At 46.5% G+C, this 21,311-nt stretch overlaps 1 protein-coding gene across 1 annotated transcript in view; it reads right to left on the bottom strand.

Annotated features, from left to right (window-relative positions):
- The window catches only part of scaf1 (SR-related CTD associated factor 1), a 58,128-nt gene extending 45,103 nt beyond the window's left edge, over positions 1-13,025 (bottom strand). Inside the window, 1 exon segment of the mRNA XM_033013330.1 lies at positions 12,910-13,025. The gene's annotated coding sequence lies outside the window, so the exon portion shown is untranslated.
- Between the last annotated feature and the right edge of the window lie 8,286 nt (positions 13,026-21,311).

Genomic DNA, 21,311 nt, shown 5'->3' with positions numbered 1-21,311 from the left:
GTCTGCATGTTCTGCCTGTGACCGAGTACATTTCCTCCTGGTTTGCCCCTCACGTCCCAAAGACGTGTGGGCTTGTAGGTTAATTGGACTCTGTAAATTGCCCCCAGTGTGCAAGGAGTGGGACAACATAGAACTGGTGTGAACGGGTTGGCTTGGGCTGAAGGGCCTGTTCCCATGCTGTGCCTATAATCGCAATCACAAAGACGATAACATTGAACAAAAGGCCTTAGTGAATGTTCCGGGTACTAATAGAGGACTGGCCAAATTAAGACGAATGCCAAGGAGCAAAATAATCTGATTAAGAGATCAAACTAGATCCGAAGGCACCAGTCACATACTGACAGAACTGCATTTTAACATGGAACTGGAGTCAGCTAGTCACACCGTGACAACACTAGCCTATGACAGGGTCGATCGGTCAGACAGACAGCAACAAGACTTCACTGTCACAGAGTCAGTCAGTCATACAGTGACTGTATATTACACGATCACAAGACAAGTCAGCCCACAGTGACATCTTTTGGCTAGATATAAACATAGAAAACAGGTGCAGGAGGAGGCCATTTGGCCCTTCTAGCCAGCACCGCCATTCATTGCAATCATGGCTGATCATCCCCAATCAATAAGCCTGTCTTCTCCCCATATCCCTTGATTCCACTAGCCCCTAGAGCTATGCCCCTGTCCCACTTCGGAAACCTGAACGGAAACCTCTGGAGACTTTGCGCCCCACCCAAGGTTTACGTGCAGTTCCCGGAGGTTGCAGGTGGTTGCCGGAGGTTGCAGGTAGTGGCAGCAGGTAGGGAGACTGACAAAAACCTCCGGGAACCGCACGGAAACCTTGGGTGGGGCGCAAAGTCTCCAGAGGTTTCCGTTCAGGTTTCCTAAGTGGGCAGGGGCATAACTCTCTCTTAAATCCATCCAGTGACTTGGCCTCCACTGCCCTCTGTGGCAGGGAATTCCACAAATTCACAACTCTCTGGGTTACTGATGACATTACTGTAGGCTCAATTCGATTCAAAGCAATTGAATTTCCACCATTCAGCAACTTGGCAGTAACTACCTGTATGAGGCCATGAAAAAAAAGGGTGGCACAGTGGCACAGCGGTAGATTTGCTGCCATACAGCGCCAGAGACCCGGGTTCCATCCAGACTATGGGTGCCATCTGCACAGAGGTTGCACGTTCTCCATATGACCACGTGGGTTTTCTCCGGGTGCTCCGGTTTCCTCCCACATTCCTAAGACGTACAGGTTGCAGGTTAATTGGCTTCTGTAAACTGTCCCGATTGTGTAGGATAGAATGAGTGTACGGGGTGATTGTTGGTCGGCATGGACTCGGTGGGGTTGAAGGGCCTAGTGTTTCCACGCTGTATTGCTAAACTGAGCTAATAGAGGTGAAAGGCAAATGGTTACAATCCTGCGATCCAAAATGAAGGATGCTCCATGATCAGACGTCAGTGAACAGAGAGTTCTGCTGGCATGCACAAATCAAATCCTTTTTTAAAAAGGAGTATTACTACCAGAGGCCACTTGTTAGCCAGACAGGTGGCGCTGTGGCACAGGGACACTTGCATCAAAAAGTCCATGAGTTTAATCTGTGTCAAATTAGTTTATTTCAGTTTTGGCAGGAATCCAGGTATTACAGCTGGCCTCAGCATTGGTGGAATTGGAACCAAATAGAACATAATATGGATCAGTGACGTTTCGGCCCGAGACCCTTCTTCAGGCCGTCTCGACCCGAAACGTCACCTATCCATGTTCTCCAGAGATGCTGCCTGACCAATAACCTGTCCCTCAACACCAGCAAAACCAAGGAACTGATTGAGGACTTTGGAAGGAGTAGGATGGGGACCCACAGTCCCGTTTATATCAACGGGTCGATGGTTGAAAGGGTCAAGAGCTTCCAATTCCTGGGCGTGCACATATCTGAAGATCTTTCCTGGTCCGAGAACACTGATGCAATTATTAAGAAAGCACATCAGCGCCTCTACTTCCTGAGAAGATTACGGAGAGTCGGTTTGTCAAGGAGGACTCTCTCTAACTTCTACAGGTGCACAGTAGAGTGCATGCTGACCTGTTGCATCGTGGCTTGGTTCGGCAACTTGAGCGCCCTGGAGAGGAAGAGACTACAAAAAGTAGTAAACACTGCCCAGTCCATCATCGACTCTGACCTCCCGTCTATCGAGGGGATCTATTGCAGTCGCTGCCTCAAAAAGGCTGGCAGTATCATCAAAGACCCACACCATCCTGGCCACACACTCATCTACCTGCTACCTTCAGATAGAAGGTACATGAGCCTGAAGACTGCAACGACCAGGTTCAGGAATAGCTACTTCCCCACAGCCATCAGGCTATTAAACTTGGCTCGGACAAAACTCTGAACATTAATAGCCCATTATCTGTTATTTGCACTTTATCAGTTTATTTATTCATGTGTGTATTTACGTATATAATGGTATATGGACACACTGATCTGTTTTGTAGTCAATGCCTACTGTGTTCTGTTGTGCTGAAGCAAAGCAAGAATTTCATTGTCCTGTCAGGGAAACATGACAATAAACTCTCTTGATTTGACTTGACTCGCAGTTACTCCAGCACTTTATACCCATGTGTATTAACCAGCATCTGCAGTCCCTTGTTTCCATAGCACAAAAAAATACGTCTGCAGGCATTCAGTGTAGGTACACTGTGATAGACCTTATTTTCAAATGGCTCTAACGCCTCACAGGTAGGAGATCTTTATTTGACTGAGGCTTCAGAACCCACTGCTGCCAGCAACCTCCAGAGAGCACAGGAGAAAATGGATGAAAGAAAAATGAGATAAATAGCTGAACAAAACCCGTGGCAAATAATGACGGGAAAAGGCATTGAAACAACCGCACTGTAAAAGTGGTGAACACTGCCCAGCCCATCACGGGCTCTGACCTCAAAGGGATTTACAGGAGTCGCTGCCCCACAAAGGCAGCCAGCATCATCAGAGACCCACACCACCCTGGCCACACACCATTTCACCCCTGCCATCGGGAGCCTGAAAACCGTAACATCCACATTCAGGAACAGCTTCTCCCCGACAGCCTTTAGGTTATGAAACACTACAACCTCCAACTACGATCTAAACTACATAGGCATAGATCTGAAGGGTCTCGACCCGAGACATCACCCATTGCTTCTCTCCAGAGATGCTGCCTGTGTTACTCCATCGTTTTATGTCTTTCTTAGACATGTATCTATGTGTAAATATGTATATGTACACACACTGAAGTTTTTTGTTTCTCGTTTATTATATTGTTTACAGTGTACTATGTTTACCTATTCATTTGTATTGCTGCAAGAATTTCATTGTTCTATCTGGGACATATGACAATAAAACACTCTTGACGACCATGCTTCAATCAACGGATATGGGGAGAAGGCAGGCACGGGTTATTGATAGGGGACGATCAGCCATGATCACAATGAATGGCGGTGCTGGCTCGAAGGGCCGAATGGCCTCCTCCTGCACCTATTTTCTATGTTTCTATGCTCATCTGCTCCGTTAGTTTGGATTTCAACTCATCCATTAGCAAGGCCTTCTATTCTTTTCTATCTCACTTGGTCTACCTAAATGCCATTAAGTGTTTAATTGACTACAACTACTGCCAAACGGACTGGTAAATGGACCTCGGGTGCCCTCTGTTTGTACGTTCTCCCTGGGACCGTGTGGGTTTCCTCTGGGTGCTCCGGTTTCCTCCCACATCCCAGACGGGTAGGGTTTGTAGGTTGATTGGCTTCTGTAAATTGCTCCTATTGTGGAGGGAGTCGGAATGTGGGGTGACATTATACTAGTGTGAATGGGTGATCGATGGCTGGCGTGGACTCACTGGGCCAAAGGGCCTGTTTCAATGCTGTATTTCGAAACGAAACTGAACTAACCACACAGGGATAAAGAACCTATCTCTTGAATTCTTTATTTGATTAATGAGTGACTATTTTATATTTATGGCTTCATGGCCTCACCATCTGGAAACATCTGTCTGACCTAGAGATATCCACAATTTAATCTCACCGCTTAAAAATAGCTACTTTCACTGTAGTTTTAAACGCAAGTCTACTGCTGTGTTCATCAAATCTGAATAGACTAGCCTGTCGGCTTCTTTAACTTGGCAATATGTGAGTAAATACATCCAGAGTTTATTGCATCTGCTTCCTACACTCAACATGATGCCCATGAGGTTTATGCCATACATAGGATGTAGGTTTAAGGTGAGATAGGCAAGATTTAATAGGAACCTGGGGGGAAGTCTTCAATCTGAAGAAGGGTCTCGACCCAAAACGTTGCCTATATCCTTCGCTCCATAGATGCTGCCTCACCCGCTGAGTTTCTCCAGCATTTTTGTCTACCTTCGATTTTCCAGCATCTGCAGTTCCTTCTTAAACAACCTACAAAGCTGTACGTGTTTGGAGTGTAGGAGGAAACCTGAGCACCCAAGCAGTCACAGAACGTAGAAACTCTGTAGAGAGACAGCACCCATGGTCAGGAACGAACCCAGGTCTATGGCGCAGTAAGACAGCAACTCTACCGCTGTCTCATACTTTAGCAGCATTTAAAGGACACTTTGAAATGAATAGAAAAGGTTTGGATGGATATGGGCTGAATGCAGGCAAATAGACAATAGACAATAGGTACAGGAGTAGGCCATTCCGCCCTTCGAGCCAGCACCACCATTCAATGTGATCATGGCTGATCATCCCCAATCAGAACCCCGTTCCTGCCTTCTCCCCATATCCCCTGACTGCTATTTTTAAGAGCCCTATCTAGCTCTCTCTTGAAAGTATCCAGAGAACCGGCCTCCATCGCCCTCTGAGGCAGAAAATTCCACAGACTCAAAACTCTCTGTGTGAGAAAAAGTGTTTCCTCGTCTCTGTTCTAAATGGCTTACCCCTTATTCTTAAACTGTGGCCCCCGGTTCTGGACTCCCCCAACATCGGGAACATGTTTCCTGCCTCTAGCGTGTTCAAACCCTTATATGTTTCAATAAGATACCCTCTCCCCGTGGCCTGCGTGGGTTTTCTCCGGGTGCTCCGGTTGCCTCCCACATCCCAAAGAAGGGCAGGTTTGAATGGGTTCTTCAACTTGACACTAGTGTGTGGGATCGAACTAGTGTGCGGGGATCGCTGGCTAGCGCAGATTCGGTGGGTCCAAGGTTCTGCTTCCACGCTGTGTCTCTAAACTAAACTAAGACTGGTAATCAATGTCCATGCCTAACAGCCCCTGAAAAGAAGAGTCAACCACATTGATTAGCACGCAACAAAAAATTTCCACTGTACCTGTACGTGACAATAAACTAAACTGAACTGGTATCATGTATTGGCTAACCAAGAAAAAACATACTTTTCATTCCCTGTTTGATATTGGCGAATGTAATATAACTTCATGGCCTTCATCACGGATATTAACCCTTTCATCCAGACCTTGCCGTTTGCCACAATCTGGCCTGTTAAGGATGTGAATCATGACTGTGTTTCCCAATGGAGATTGATAATGAGACTACAGAAAGTAGTAAACACTGCCCAGTCCATCATCGGCTCTGACCTCCCTTCCATCGAGGGGATCTATCGCAGTCGCTGCCTCAAAAAGGCTGGCAGTATCATCAAGGACCCACACCATCCTGGCCACACACTCATTACACTGCTGCCTTCAGGTAGAAGGTACAGGAGCCTTCTCTCCAGAGATGCTGCCTCACCCGCTGAGTTACTCCAGCGTTTTGCGTCTATCTTCCCACACACTATCTATCTCCCTGCTGCCTTTACGTAGAAGGTACAGGAGCCTGAAGACTGCAACGTCCAGGTTCAGGAATAGCTACTTCCCCACAGCCATCAGGCTATTAAACTCAACTCAAACAAAACTCTGAACATTAATAGACCATTATCTGTTTATTTGCACTTTATCAGTTTATTTATTCATGTGTGTATATTTTTATTTAATGGTATATGGATACACTGATCTGTTCTGTAGTCATGCCTACTATGTCTGTTGTGCTGAAGCAAAGCAAGAATTTCATTGTCCTATCAGGGACACATGACAATAAACTCTCTTGAATCTTGAATCTTGAATCTAATGAATTCCTTCTTATCTTCTGTTTAGGAAGAAATGCCAAGGGCCAAAGTGCAGAACATCTTCAAAGGTTCGGTGAGTGTGGTAGGAGAAATGGGAAGGCAATGGGAGGAGGAGAGGTCTGTTTCTGCGGTACTTCTCCACCCCCTGCCACACACCAGCTCCTGGGTCATAGGGCCATGGGGGTCGTACAGCAGAGAAACAGGCCCGTTGATACCTGGACAGGTACACGGATAGGAGAGATATGGGCCAAACACAGGCAAATGGGACGAGCTTAGATGGGACATCTTGGTCGACATGGACTTTGGGCCTAAGGGCTGACTAGGAACACTGACAGACAGAAGGCCTTGTAAGAATGCACTAAAGCCAAAGATGGTGCACTAGGTGCCCACTTCAAAATGCAACGGTCAAGAAGAAAACGTTCTTATTTTACGCAAAGGTCCGCTTTCTGTATTCCCTGGACTATGACGATCACCGTCATCATCTTGGTTGACCGCCTTATAACCTTCTTCCCTGCTCATAAGTTCATAAGACATAGGAGCAGAATTAGGTCACTCGACCCATCGAGTCTATTCTTTCCTTTCCCTCTCAACCCTATTCTCCTGTCTTCTCCCCGTAACCTTTGATGCCCGTCCTAATCAAGAATCTGCCAATCTCAGCCTTAAAAATACCTATTGACTTGGCCTGCACAGCTGTTTGTGGCAATTAATTCCACAGATTCACCACCCTCTGGCTAAAGATATTCCTCCGAATCTCCTTTCTAAAGGTTTATTCTGAGGCTATAATGGCCTCTGGTCTTTGAGTCTCTCACTCGTGGAAACATCCTCTCCACATTCATTCTATCCAGGCCTTTCACTATTCGGTAAGTTTCAATGAGGTCTCCCCTCATCCTTGCAAACTCCAGAGAGTTTAGTGTTTATATTTCAGACTTGCTGGTCAGCAGATGCTTGAGTTTAGTGAAGTTTGATTTTTGAAGGGCGCTGTAGCTGTAGCTGGTAGACAAATCCTAAATTGCAACGTGAAGATCAATTAGCATCAGTATGAGATATAACATCAACGCAAGACAAAAGTAAAAGGAACATTATTTAAACTTAATGTAAAAATGTTCGGTAATTCGATATTGCTTATCACAATGTCACGCTCTCCAAAAGTGTGATACAGTCAATGCATTGTAAGAGTCATTTGTTTCCAGTCAAGCCTTCAGTTAAACTGAAGCCAAACACCTCAAACTTAGAAAGCTTATGGTGATGGACTTCAACCTACGGGGAAAAACGCACGGTACTGGAAGAACTCGGCAGCTCAGGCAGCATCTGGTGAGGGCAATGTTTCATAACAAGAGGATTTCAGTATAGGAGCAAAGAGGTTCTTCTGCAGTTGTATAGGGCTCTGGTAAGACCACATCTGGAGTATTGCGTACAGTTTTGGTCTCCTAATTTGAGGAAGGACATCCTTGTGATTGAGGCAATGCAGCGTAGGTTCACGAGATTGATCCCTGGGATGGTGGGACTGTCATATGAGGAAAGATTGAAAAGACTAGGCTTGTATTCACTGGAGTTTAGAAGGATGAGGGGAGATCTTATCGAAACATATTAAATTTCTTTAAATTTATTTATTTATATAGCACATTTTTAGTCAACTTGCATTGACCCCAAAGTGCTTCACATAATTACATTCACACACACAGGCAAAGGTGGGTGAAGTGTCTTGCCCAAGGACACACACAGGCAAAGGTGGGTGAAGTGTCTTGCCCAAGGACACAACGACAGTATGCACTCCAAGCGGGATTCGAACCAGCTACCTTCCGGTTGCCAGCCGAACACTTAGCCCATTGTGCCATCTGTCGTCACAATATAAAAGGATTGGACAAGCTAAATGCAGGAAAAATGGGTGAGTCCAGAACCAGGGGCCACAGTCTTAGAATAAAGGGGGCCATTTAAGACTGAGGCGAGAAAAAGCTTTTTCACCCAGAGAGTTGTGAATTTATGGAATTCCCTGCCACAGAGGGCAATGGAGGCCAAATCACTGGATGAATTTAAGAGAGTTAGATAGAGCTCTAGGGGCTAGTGGAATCAAGGGATATGGAGAGAAGGCAGGCACGGGTTATTGATTGGGGACGATCAGCCATGATCGCAATGAATGGCGGTGCTGGCTCGAAGGGCTGAATGGCCTCTTCCTGCACCTATTTTCTATGTTTCAGGTCAGCACCCTTCTTCAGACACTGATTCATCAGACTCGGAGAAGAAGGGTACCGACCCGGAACGTCACCTGTCCATTTCCCTCCCCAGATGCTGCCTGATCCATTGAGTTCCTCCAGCACTTTGAGGGTTTTTTTAATTCAAGATTCCGCCATCTGTAGTCTCTTGTGTCCCCATCAACATTTGAGGGAAGGAATCAATCTTAGGAACGCCTTGGTTTGTGCAGTCTATGCCAAAGATGAAAGAGATTCCGTTTCCAGTGATGGAGGTTTAGTTTTAGTTTAGAGATACAGTATGGAAACAAGCCTTTCAGCCGACTGAGTCTATGCCAACCATAGATACATTCATTCTATGTTATCCCAGTTTTGCATCCTGAAGAAGGGTCTCGACCCGAAACGTCACCCATTCTTTCCCTCCATATTTGCTGCCTGAGTTACTCCAGCATTTTGTATCTATCTTTGCATCGCACACTTTAGAGGAAATTTACAGGAGCCAATTAACCTACAAGCCTGCATGTTTTTGGAGTGTGGAAGGAAGCCAGAACACCCGGAGGAAACCCACGGGGAGAACGTACAGACTCTGCACAGACGCACCCAAGGTCCAGAGTGAACCCGGGTCTCTGACGCCGTGAGGCAGCAGCTCCAACGCTGCGCCACTGTGCCACCCACCCGCTGGTTGCATGGGTTCTACATGGGATGATTTATTCTAAAGTGCTGAAAAACATGTTCCCAGCGAGCAGGATGTTTAGCCCTCTCTACATACAGCTCCAGCGCTTCATCATTTTCAGTCTGCCCATTTTGAGATTAGTTGCTAACGTGGCTTAGAACTGCAGGATGCTGCAGTCCCCACCTCTTATGTCTACTGGACGGGGTAGGTTTACAGACACACAAGAACACAATATAAAGGCACAGTAATAGGCTTCTTCTTCTTGCGAATGAAACATAAACCAAAGGAATAGTTAGATCTCAAGCCGGGTGTTGAGCAGCCAGGTTGTTGTCTGTTGACGTCAATGTCTGCCAGGCCCTGACACAGCTCCATTTGGTGGGTGGTAGAGCGGGCACCCTGAGATGACATGTAATAGGCCATTTAGACTCTTAGCCTGCTATGCCATTTGTGGAATGGATAGATTTCTCAGTTTAATCCTGAATAACTGACTCTTTATTCTGAGACTGTAATTCCTAATTTCAGACATCCCAGCCACAGAAACCAAAATCCTTCCAACTACCCCCATCAAGCCCTGTCTGAATTTTGCTTGATACAATGAGAACACTTTTGATCCTTCTAAATGAGAATGAGACAATGAGAATACCTTGATGCAATGAGAACATTTTTCATCCTTCTAAATTCTCCTCACAGGACAATCCTTCCCAGAAATCAGTCTGCCGAATCTTCATTGCACTACCTCTTCTTCAAGTTTACCCTTCCCTCGAGAGGGAGACCAGAATATGCTGCCGGGAATGGTGGTACAATACAATACGATGAACTTTATTTTTCCGTTAGGAACTTTGGTTTCTGCAGCCATACAACAAGAAGAAACTATTTTACAAGACACACAACCAACTCAATTCACACAGACATCCATCATAGTGAATCTCCTCCTCACTGTGATGGAAGGCAAAGGTAAAAGCAGATACATTAGTGGCATTTAGAAGACTTTTGGATAGGCACATGGATATGCAGGGAATTGAGGGACATGGGCTATGTGCAGGTAGATAAGTGATGATCTTGGCAACATCGATGGCGCGAAGGAATGGGTGACGTTTCGGGTCGAGACCCTTCTGAAGACCCTTCTGCAGTTCCTTCTTGGCAACATGTTCGGCACAAAAATGGTACACAGAAGGGCCCGTTCTCGTGCTAAACTGTTCTATATTCTATCGATGTTTCCTGCTCGAAAGCAGAATTGACTTCACACTACATTCCAGTTGCAGTCTCAATATATAATTACGATATATAAGTTACAAAGAAGAAATACAAATAAGAACGGCTATTACGTGGTTCAACAAAATCATGGCTGACTTAACACTGCAAAAACTTTCACCCAATCTTTATCAATACTTTTAGTTTAACAAAAATCTATTAATCCCGTATTAAAATCTAACAATATCTGTCCATTCCCTCCACACGTTACCTTACTGGCTGAGTTCCTCCAGCACTTTGTGTTTTGCTCAAGATTCCAACGTCTGCAGTTCTTTGAGTCTCCATCAACTACCACTTGTGGGATTTTGCAAACCTCCACCAACCACTGTAAGAAGGATCTCGACCCGAAACGTCACCTATTCCTTCGCTCCATAGATGCTGCCTCACCCGATGAGTTTCTCCAGCATTTTTGTCTCCCATTTTTGTAAAGGTGTCTCCAAATTCCATCCCAATCAGCAGAAACATCTTCGATTTCACTAATCAGTGCCCATTAATGTGTGAAATATTTATGAATTTATATTCATAGTCTTCTAACTTCCAGGATTTTATTTTTATGGGACATGCACACAGCCTCTAATCTAGTTCACAATTTTCTCAATAGGGATTCAGGTTCGGAAACTTTGGAAATGTTAGTTAGTGACATTGCTGCTTTCTCTCTACAGTTCCCAGTGAGTTTAATTAGAAAGTATAGATAGGGTAGGCAGTCAGAATCTTTTCCCCAGTATGGAAAAGTCAAATACCAGGAGGACATAGGTTTCATTAACATTCTTTAAACTTTGCCCCTCTCAACTTAGAGATTTATTTTTATTTTACAGAGGATGAAAGATGCCTGGGATGCGCTGCCAAGGGTGGTGGTTAAAGCAGATACATTAGTGGCATTTACTTTTGGATATGCAGTGAATGAAGGGAAGTGTCTATCTTGGCTTACGAGCAGGTAGATGTGATGGTCTTGGTATCATGTTCAGCACAGAAATGGTGGACAGAAGGGCCTGTTCTTGTGCTGTACTGTTCTATATTCTATCGGTGTGTGCTGGTCAAAGGCATAATTAACTTCACCTTCTGTGCTAATTGATGTGGAGAATGGTTATTTTGGAAGGAGGAATCAGGAGAAAGATCAATTCTGTCAACTGTGCAATGTCCCCCACCAGCCCTACAAAAATATTCCTACAAACTAACACCGCAGGTTCGGAGATGGATGGGACAATGAAGAAGTTAGACAAAAATGCTGGAGAAACTCAGCGGGTGAGGCAGCATCTATGGAGCGAAGGAAATAGGGAACGTTTCCGGTCAAAACCTTTCTTCAGTAAGAAGTTAAACTGTTTGGAGAGGGATTGGCTATGTACATTAGTGGGAAATCAAGGATCAACAGCTCGAAGTGGTACATACTCTGTGAAGGGTGTTCATCTCTCCCTCACTTTTCTACTCCACTTTAAATCATTTCCTCATTAAAGCCCTTTTGGGTATCTATTTGCCTTTGAAGCCAGAATTCAACATCCAGTTCAGAACATAGCAGGCAATAATCTTTAATCAAACAAGACATGAGATGTCTTAATGCAGGATAAACACAAAAAGCTGGAGTAACTCAGCGGGCCAGGCAGCATCTCTGGAGAGAAGGAATGGATGTCCTTTCAGATCGAGACCCTTCCAATCTGAGGAAGGGTCTCGTCCCGAAACGTCGCCCATTCCTTCTCTCCAGAGATGTTGCCTGTCCCGCTGAGTTACTCTACCTTTTTGGATCGATCTTCGGTTTAAACCAGCGTCTGCAGTTCCTTCCCGCACATGTCTTAATCCATTTTCAATTACATTCAGGACAGAACATTTCCACAGCATTACTCAGTGAGGATGCTACAGGCTACCAAGAGAGTTATCACACAGTGAAGGATGCACCTGAGTTTTGGACTGTGACACATTGCAAAACATCTACTGTCCATGTAACACTGCTGAGTGAGTTTTGACGTCTATACAGAAAAACGTTGTGTTTCCCAGACAGTAACATCCCTTTTACCAACCAGGGTAAATGCACAACAAACTATACAGCAAAATAAAAGTAAAATCCATTTAAAATCTGGCATTTGCACAGAAGATGAATAATTCAAGAAATATTTAAACACAGGTTCAGTTCTTACAAGTGCAATACAGATAAGCATATTCTTCAATATTTTGACCGGTCTACATAATACCTTGCATACCTTCAAGTAAAGTACTGACAAGAGGCACATGGCAAACATTAAAAACCTTCAGAGAAAAAAAATTAAAAAATCATAAATTTAGTCCCCCAAAGTTGACAAGACAGAAGCATAAATAACAAGAGGATGGGAGCCCGATCTGATTACCCTGTTGACTGTGGATTGATGCCAAGTGTTGGTTTGTGTTCTGCTGGGAGGGGGGGGGGGGGGGGGGGGGGGGGTTGAGGTGGATGGGAGGGAATGGTGGAGAGGGGAGGGGAGGGGATGCTGCCTATTTCCCCCCAAGTTGGATCTTAATAATTGAGGGAATGGGTAGAAAACAACTGATTCCCAGGACATAGAGCCTTAGATTGCTGTAGACTGCAATACCCTTCCCTCTTTGGCCAGAGACACACAGTAAAGCCCTGCTGCAATGCTCCCACTGTGATTAATATATTCTTAATCCATTATAGGCAAAATTCAATTGCTCCAAATTCTCGCTAGTCCTATTCATTTTTTCACAGGTGGGTTTAATATTACCTTACATGTGAATTTCAGGCCTTATTTCCTCCAAGGGTCGCTTTTAGGGGGTTTTTTCCTCTTGCAAACACACAGCTGAACAATGGAGAAGCCACCATCTTACCACAATGCACTGTCCGCTCGCCCGCCCAGCGCGCAGGCGCGGGCGCCGCACGGCATGCCGGACGTTGTAGTCGCCGGTCCCCGGCGCTGGCCGTGGGGCCGCCGGAACACGGACTACAACTCCCAGGGTGCGCGGCGCGCCGGCCGACCGGCTCCGGCCGGGAGGGGGGAGCCGAGCGGAAGCGGGGAAGGACGAGGGGAGGGCGGAGGAGGACGGAGGCGCCCGAGTGTTTCCGGAGATTGCCGAGGAGGAGACGAGGGGCGGCTGGACCGCCGAATGGTGGCGGAGACCCACGAAGCCAGTGGCATGGTTTCTTAAAGGGACAGCAGTTCAAGTCAAGAGTATTTTATTGCCATTTGTCCCACATAGAACAACGAAAAGTTTACAGAATGTGTAAACATAGTGCACTGTAAAGTAGGGAGCTTTCACATTTTTCAACCTGAAATTGTGCAATCCGGTGCATACTGTAGCGAGTCTTTTAACTTACACTTGAATGCAACATTTATGCTTTAATTTGGATTAGGTATGAATAAGGTTTGGCTAAATTACATTCCTAATCACATTCCACAGTAGAGCCAGGCTTCGATCAACAGGTGCAGCACATGAATTACTATAATTCATGTATGGAAATCAGATTATAATTTATGCTGTTATGCATGTATAGAGAGAAAAAAAACTGAGAAACAAGGCAAGAGTCGGACTTCCATCACTGTTCTGCACAAATAAATCATGAAGCCAGTGGCATGGTTTCTTAAAGGGACAGCAGTTCAAGAGTCAAGAGTGTTTTATTGCCATTTGTCCCAGTCCCTGATAGCACAACAAAATTTTTACAGAATGTGTAAACTGTAAAGTTGGGAGCTTTCACATTTTTCAGCTTGAAATTGTGCAATCTGGTGCATACTGTAGCAAGTCTTTTAATTTACACTTGAATGCAACATTTATGCTTTAAATTGGATTAGGTATGAATAAGGTAAGGCTAACTTACATTCCTAATTACATTCCACAGTAGAGCCAGGCTCCGATCAACAGATGCAGCACATGAATGATTATAGTCATGTATGGAAATCAGATTATAATTCATGCTGTTATGCATGTATAGAGAGAAAAAAAACAGAGAAACAAGGCAAGCCGGACTTCCATCACTGTTCTGCACAAATAAATCAATCAACCTTACCCTTTGACTATATAAACAAGAAGAAAATAATGCCACATATTCAATCGTATATGGTTCAATGAAATTAAGATATATATGTAAAACATATATGTAAAACATATATATGGAAACAGGCCCTTCAGCCCACCAAGTCCACACTGACCAGCAATCTATCATACACCAGTTCCATCCTACAAGCCAGGGACAATTTACAGAAGCCAATTAACCAACAAACCTGCACTTCTTTTGGATGTGGGAGAAACCGGAATATCCAGAGAAAACCCATGTGGTAGTAAGGTAGCAACTCTACCGCTGCGCCACCGTGCCACCCCATTAAATTATTTTTTCTGTAATATATTTATTATGGTGTCACGTCAATAAAGATGAACACATGATTAACACTCTTTGTTAAGCAAAACAGGTCCTATTCTCATAATATTATTCACCTCAACTAAATTTTTTCTTCACCTCCGTTGCTGCAGAGAATGCAATCCCAGTTATCAAAACTTTCTTCAAAGTGAAAAAAAAAATTCCAGCCCTGCCAACATCTTCATTAATCGCCCCTGGATCCTCTCCAGAGCAATTGCACCCTTTCTACAATGTGTCATGTCTTACAACAAGGAAACAGGCCCTTCATCCCAACTTGTTCAAGATGCCCCATCTAAACTAGTTCCATTTATCCGCATTTGGCCCATATCCCTTTAAACCTTGTGTGTGCCAATGTGAGTGTGTGTCAGTGAAGTGGCGACAACATTTGGAGTGGGCGGAGACTTGCCGATGTCCGGGGAGCAGTTTACCTCCCTGGACATTCTCCCCCGGAGAATTTTGTGAAATGCGTGATGTGGAGCAGCTGACACCTAGAGCAGCGGATGCAATAGATGAGATTGGAGGAGGTGCAGGTGAACCTCTGCCTCACCTGGAAAGACTGCTTGGGACCTTGGATGGAGGGAAAGCGACAAGTGTAGCATTTCCTGCGGTGGCAAGGGAAAGTACCAGGGGAGGGGGTTGTTTGGGTGGGAAGCGACAAGTGTAGCATTTCCTGCGGTGGCAAGGGAAAGTACCAGGGGAGGGGGTTGTTTGGGTGGGAAGGGACGAATGTTAGGTTGCATCACAGTTTGCTTTGGGAACAGCTCTACCCAAGACTGCGGAGAGTGTGGATGAAGCCTGGTGCATCACAGTAGGGTCTCAATCCCAAACGTCACCTGTCCATGTTCTCAAGCAGTGCTGCATGACCTGCTGAGTTACTTCAGCACTTCATATCCTTTTGTATATTAACCAACATCTGCAGTTCCTTATTTCCACACAGACCAGACTCCCTGCCAACAGGTCATAAGTGATAGTAGTAGAATTTGACCATTCAGCCCATCAAGTCTACTCCGCCATTCAATCATGGCTGATCTATCTCTCCCTCCTAACCCCATTCTCCTGCCTTCTCCCCACAACCTCTGACACCCGTACTAATCAAGAATCTACCTATCTCTGCCTTAAAATATCCGAAGATAGACACAAAAAGTTGGAGTAACTCAGCGGGACAGGCAGCATCGCTGGAGAGCAGGAATGGGTGATGTTTCGGGTCGAGACCCTTTTTCAGACTATCCACTGACTTGGCCTCCACAGCTTTCTTTGGCAATGAATTCCACAGATTCACCACCCTCTGACTAAAGAAATTCCTCCTCATTCTTCCTAAAATAATGTCCTTTAATTCTGAGGCTGTGACCTCTAGTCCTGGACTCTCCCACTAGTGGAAACATCCTCGCCACATCCACCCGATCCAAGCCTTTTTCCATCTGTACTTCAGGCTGCATCGGAAACACAGCCAACTAAGTTACTCCAGTATTTTGTGTCTATAATCAAAGACTTGTCCATCCTCAGTCATTCCTTCATCTGCCTGTTTCCATCAGGCAGAAGATACAGAAGCTTGAGACTGTAGAAACATAGACAATAGGTGCAGGAGTAGGCCATTTGGTCCTTCGAGCCAGCACCACCATTCAATGTGATCATGGGTGATCATCTAAAATCAGTACCCCGTTCCAGCTTTCCCCCCATATCCCTTGATTCCGTTAACCCCAAGAGTTAAATCTAACTCTTTCTTGAAAACATCCAGTGAATTGGCCTCCACTGCCTTCTGTGGCAGAGAATTCCACAGATTCACAACTCTCTGGGTGAAAAGGTTTTTCCTCATCTCAGTCCTAAATGGCCCACCGCTTATTCTTAAACTGTATGACCCCTGGTTCTAGACTCCCCCGACATCGGGAATATTTCTCCTGCATCTAGCCTGTCCAATCCCTTTTAAGAATGTTACATGTTTCTATAAGATATCCTCTCATCCTTCATTCCACCATACAACACCAGAGTCAAAAACAGCATCACCCCCTCTGTTATCAGGCTTCTGAATGGTCCTTCTATAGGAGAGAGAGCTAGATAGGGCTCTTAGAGATAGCGGAGTCAGGGGATGTGGGGAGAAGGCAGGAACGGGGGACTGATTGGGGATGATCAGCCACGATCACATTGAATGGCGGTGCTGGCTCGAAGGGCCGAATGGCCTACTCCTGCACCTGTTGTGTATTGTCTATTGCCGGGGTACTGTCCGATTCACCTCTGCCACATTGGAGACATTGGACATTGTCTCTGGAACTGGTGCGCTACAATGCTGAGAACTATATTCTACACTCTGTATCTTTGCTTTGCTCTGCATATCGTACTTGAGCTTGGCTTAGTTTAATGATGCAGTATTGGAATAGGCCCTCCTGCTCACCATCGATCACCCATTCACATTCATACTCTGTTTCTCTTCAACTTCCTACCCATTTACAATGGCCAATTCACCTACAAGCCCACATGCCCTTGGGGTGCGGGAGGAAACCGGAGCACCCAGAGGAAATCCATGCCGTCACAGGGAAAACCTGCAAACTCCACAAAGACAGCACTCAAAATCAGGACTGAACTCAGGTCCCTGGCGCTGTGGGGCTGCAGTTCTACCAACTGCGCCACTGTGCTGCCTAGCTTGATTGTATTTATAGATAGTGCTATCTGATTTGATGGGTAATATGCAAAACAAATCTTTTTGCAGTATCGTATTAAAACACGTGACAATAATAAGCCTAAAGCTAAACAAGTTAGGCCCAAAATGCTGGAGTAACTCAGCGGGTAGGGTTGCCGACTGTCCCGTATTAGCCGGGACGTCCCGTACATTGGTTTGTCCCGTATGGAACCGTCCTTGTCCCGTATTTGAGTGCTACTAGTCGGGTCGAGGGGACTGTCGGGTCGGAGCGCCGCATCCGGCCCCGCCTCACCCATCCCGACGTAGTGCAGCCCATGGAGTGCAGCAGCAGTGCCTCGCCCCTGGCCCCGTCGGTCGGCAGCCCGGCCAGCTGTCCGACCTTCCGACCTTCGCTTACAGCCGACACCACCGCCACCCCTCCTTCTCATGGCCGATCATCGGTTCACGAGTTGGATGGGGCGCCGGACTTTGCACGCGGCCCGGGCCAAAACTCCTCAGCTGGCCCGCTGGCTGGGCTTGGTGTGCAGTCCAGCACCCGGGCCAACTCATCATTCACCCAGCCACGGCCGAGTCGGTCAACGAATTGCCGTGGGGAATTTGTCCCTTACTTTGACCTTTTGTCCCTTACTTGGGAGTGAGAAAGTTGGCCACCTTAGCAGCGGGTCAGGCAGCATCTCTGGAGAGAAGGATGCACTCAGTCTGAAGAAGGGTCTCCACCCAAAACGTCAGCTATTCCTTTTCTTTTCACATCCGGTAGGCGGCGCGACTCTCGTCTGCAGCGGCCTCTGCAGTCCGTCTGCGTTTTTATTATTTTATGTCTATGTAGTTTTTGTTATTTTTGTTGGGGTATGTGTGTGGGGGGGTGGGGGTGGTGTGGGGGGGTTGGGGGTAACTTTTAAATCTCTCCCTGCACGGGAGACCCGACCTTTTCTTTGTCGGGTCTCCGTTGTCGTTGGGGCTGCAACGAGGAGCGGCCTCCAACAGGAAGACCGGGGGCTCTGGTGCCGAACTCACCTCACCGTCGCGGAGCTGGCCGAGTCCAGAGCGGGTGGAGCTGTGGTGGACGCTGCTGCGGCCCGACCCCCGGAGATTCGGTGGCTGCAACTGCGGGTTTGGCGGACGGTAGCACCGGGAGCCCGCGGGTCCCTGGAGGGAGACCGCTTTTCCGGGCTCCCGCAACGGCGACTTCTCCCGCCCGAGTTGCGGGGTTGAAGAGCTCCTGGAGCGGGGCCTTACAGCACCGCCCCGCGCGGCTTGGAATGGCGGCGGGTCTCTGCGAGCGCACGCCTGGGGCTCTAACACCAAGACCCGGTGTGCGACCTTGCATCACCCGGCGTGGCTTAAATGGCCGCGGGACAATCGCCATCGCCCGCCGGGGGCTTTGACTTTGACTTTGACTCTGACATCGGGGGGGAGAGTGCAGTGGAGAGAGAAGTTTTTTGGCCTTCCATCACAGCAATGTGGTGGATGTTTATGTAAAATATGTTGTGTCTTGGGTCTATTTGTTTGTAATGTATGGCTGCAGAAACGGCGTTTCGTTTGGACCTCAAGAGGTCCAAATGACAATAAATTGAATTGAATTGAATTGAATTGAATTGAATTCTCCAGGGATGCTGCCTGGCCCTCCAGGTTACTCCAGCACTGTGTGTCCTTTTGTGTCTCGTTGTCATACGTCCCGACACAGAGCAATGAAATTCTTACGAACAGCAGCCCAACAGGTATGTAAACACAGTACTCGGTAGAAACCAGTGTAAAATGAAGTTTGATAAATTAACAATAAAACGATACAGTGTAAAAGAAAAACAAAGCTCAACGTCCCTTGTGCAATCAAAGCAGCTCGTGGTTTGGAGTTTCGTTGGAGTTTGTTGTCGGGAAGAAGCTGCTCCTGAACCTGGACGTTACAGTTTTCAGGCTCCTGTACCTTCTTCCCGATGGCAGGGGTGAAATGAGGCGTGGCCAGGGTGGTGTGGGCCTGTGATGATGCTGGCTGCCTTTTTGAGGCAGCGACTCCAGTAGATCCCTTCATGATTCTAGTTTAGTTTATTGTCACGTGTACCGAGGTACAGGGAAAAGCTTTTGTTACGTGCTAACCAGTCAGCGGAAAGACAATGCATGATTACAATAGAGCCATTTACGGTGTACAGATACATGATAAAGGAATAATGTTTAGTGCAAGGTAAAGCCAGCGAATCCAATCAAAGATAGTCCGAGGGTCGCCATACAGTTAGATAGTAGTTCAGCACTGCTCTCTGGTTGTGGTAGGATGGTTCAGTTGCCTGATATCAGCTGGGATGAAACTGTCCCTGAATCTGGAGGTGTGCGTTTTCACACTTCTGTACCTTTTGCCTGATGGGAGAGGGGAGAAGAGGGAGTGGCCAGGGTGTGATTCGTCCTTGATTATGCTGCTGGCCTTGCCGAGGCAGCGTGAGGTGTAAATGGGGTCAATAGAAGGGAGGCTGGTTTGTGTGATGGTCTGGGCTGCGTCCACAATTGTCTGCAATGTCTTGCGTTCATGGATGGAGCTGTTCCCAAACCAAGCTGTGAATAAAACATAAAAGAATTAAAAAAATTAAAAAATGTCCCTGTTACATTTAAATTACAATGCAACTTGCTGCCTGAATCTCTTTGCAATAATGCTTCATTTACAAGAGCCCTTGTTTACTGGGGCTGGAAGAGCTCCATGTTTCAGGGCTGCAGTTCAGGATCCCACTAGCAGGTGTCGCTAGTGAGCAGAGTCCAATTGGCATCCCTGCTAAAGACTGGAACTACAGCTGGTAAAGATACAGTACAAAAGTGAAACAAAATAAAAGCCCTGTCCCACGGCTGAAGCTGTGTTGCCTAATTAAAGTTGCCTTGCCTAATTAAAGTTGCCTTGCCTAATTAAAGTTGCCTTGCCTAATTAAAGTTGCCTTGCCTAATTAAAGTTCATTCCAAGAGCTCTCCCAAGTTTAAAAAAAATCAAACTCGTGGTAAGCACGGAGAATGAACGTAGCGGGTACGTCGGAGCTCGGGGACGTCCCTTAGCGGCTCGTAACGCTAACGGCAGGTACTCGGGAAGACTCGCTACCGGCAGGTAAGCACGGGAAGACTCGTGAAGATTTTTCAACATGTTGAAAAATGTCCACGAGAGCCCCGAGTACCGACGAGCGGCCATTACCGTATCAGGGCAAACTCGGGAGAACTCTTGGAATGAACTCGTACCGTGGGACAGGGCTATTAGGAGCAGATCTGACAGCATCATTGGAGGGAGAGGAAAACATTTAAGAAGATGATCTTCCATCAGAAGTAGAAAAAGCATGTCACATAATGGGATGGGGGGGGGGGGGAGTGGGTGTTCATAACTTCACAAGTGATGGGAGCAGAATTAGGCCATTCGGCCCATCGAGTCTACCCCGCCATTCAATCATGGCTGATCTATCTAACCCAATTCGTCATGTTTTCTCTCCATCCAGGAGTTAGAAACATAGAAATATAGAAAATAGGTGGCGGAGTAGGCCATGGGTTTTTTACACAGAGGGTGGTGGGTGCCTGGAACGCGCTGCCAGGGGTGGTGGCGAAGGCAGATGCAAGCATGGCATTTGTGAGGGACTTAGATAGGAATAGTGGACAGGGAATGGAAGGATATGGTGTGAAGAAGGGTCTCGACCCGAAACGTCAACCATTCCTTCTCTCCGGAGATGCCGCCTGTCCCGCTGAGTTACTCCAGCATTTTGTGTCTACCTTCGATTTAAACCAGCGTCTGCAGTTCCTTCCTACACATGTGGATCAGTTCAGTTTAGTTTATTGTTGCGTATAGGGAAAAGCTTTTGTTGCGTGCTATCCAGTCGGCACAAAGACAACACATGATTACAATCGAGCCGTTCGCAGTGTACAGATACGTGATAAGGGAATAACGTTTAGTGCAAGGTAAAGCCAGCAAAGTCCGATCAAGGATAGTCCGAGGGTCTCCAAAGAGGTAGATAGTAGTTCAGCGCTGCTCTCTGGTTGTGGTAGGATGATAACAGCTGGGAAGAAACTGTCCTTGAGTCTGGAGGTGTGCGTTTTCACACTTCTGTACCTCTTGCCTGATGGGAGAGGGGAGAAGAGGGAGTGGCCGAGGTGAGACTGGTCCTTGATGATGCTGCTGGCCTTGCCGAGGCAGCGTG

The sequence above is a fragment of the Amblyraja radiata genome, chromosome 38, assembly GCF_010909765.2.
Source record: "Amblyraja radiata isolate CabotCenter1 chromosome 38, sAmbRad1.1.pri, whole genome shotgun sequence".
NCBI lineage: Eukaryota > Metazoa > Chordata > Chondrichthyes > Rajiformes > Rajidae > Amblyraja > Amblyraja radiata.
This window is presented reverse-complemented; position numbering and strand designations above follow the sequence as displayed.